Source organism: Octodon degus, unplaced genomic scaffold (assembly GCF_000260255.1).
Source record: "Octodon degus isolate 3935 unplaced genomic scaffold, OctDeg1.0 scaffold00127, whole genome shotgun sequence".
Classification (NCBI taxonomy): domain Eukaryota; kingdom Metazoa; phylum Chordata; class Mammalia; order Rodentia; family Octodontidae; genus Octodon; species Octodon degus.
Window position 1 is genome coordinate 8,064,372 of NW_004524703.1, and position 1,297 is coordinate 8,065,668.

The following is a 1,297-nucleotide window of genomic DNA, read 5'->3' on the forward strand; positions in this document are numbered from 1 at the left end:
CCTACCAGCCATCAAGTCTTGTTTTAATGTCATAGCTACATAAATTTGTTTTGGTAAAAGAATAGACACATCAACAGGTGGAAAGAAGCAAATTTCTGAATCATGCAAACACACATGAGATCTCTAGATTTACTAAAATTACACTGAATTGCAGTAGGTGATGTAATGCTTACGTCAATATATGATGTTGGGTTTATTTGATACACATGAAAGAAATTTTTTTAAAAAACTATGTACAAAGCCAATTAGTAGTTCTAGATATTTTCTTCTGAATGGGAAAGACAAAATTGCTTGAGGATGATGTGACTGAAGATCATTATAATCTAAGTATTGAAGAAACTGATAATACATACAAAGCTATTTTTAAATAGGCTTCCAGTCCTTAAAATTAATGATTTTGTTGTCGAATAATTTCATCTATCAAAAAATAGACTTGAATTAAAAATACTCAAAGAATAACTGTTGATACATAGCAAACAAGATCATCATCTGAAAGAAGTAGAAAATAACCTCAGAAAGGAAGTTTCCTGAAGTAGATGACCATGTACCAACAATTCTAATGAGGAACTCTTTTCATCACCTGCCTTCATTAACTTTCAAATGTAAACCAGAATGAGATGCCTTTACACGCCACAGAATAGACTAGAAACCATAAAAATCTAACAGATATTAATTAATCAGCAATAGAAGTGCTTGAACACTGATGGCTGATGCACAAATTTGGCCCAGTTAGTTTGGAAATAATTCTTGAAAGAATCTACTAAACTTAACCTAAGAAAGCACAGTTGCTCAACAGTTTCACTGCAAAAACTACCAAGCAGACAGACATCATGGCATAAGTTATCAAAGATGTGTACTTGAATGCTCATGGTAGTCCTTCTGGAGAATAAAGACCTATTGTGGACTATGTATGTCAAGAGTAAAATGACTTCCTAGCCATGGAAGAGCATATTCTTGTTTATTGGCAAAGCTGTCACCATTTAATTGGTACCAGATTCTGACTGGCACAAGTAACATTCTTTGCTGTTTAAAACTTGGAGGAGGCCAGATTATCCGGCAAACTGTTCTAATGAGTGTTCAGATGTTTCTAGGAAGCAGAACTCCGGGCTGATGGCTCATGAAAACAGGGCAAGGTAATCAAGAAAATCAGTGGTAACAGGGTGAAGCCTTACGCAGCATGTTGCAGTGGGTCATCAAACTTAGGGTGAAAGTGGGCGTTTTGAATAATTCAGAAACTACCAAAGCAGTATTTTGAATATGTCTCAATTGTTCAGTATTAAAGATACTTTCTTGATAC

At 34.8% G+C, this 1,297-nt stretch overlaps 1 non-coding gene across 1 annotated transcript; it reads left to right on the top strand.

Moving 5' to 3' along the window:
- The first annotated feature begins 902 nt into the window (after nucleotides 1–902).
- Nucleotides 903–1,019, top strand: LOC111812532. Its single transcript, XR_002818023.1, has one exon. It is a non-coding gene; the product is annotated as a small nucleolar RNA SNORA24 (small nucleolar RNA).
- Nucleotides 1,020–1,297: the final 278 nt, after the last annotated feature.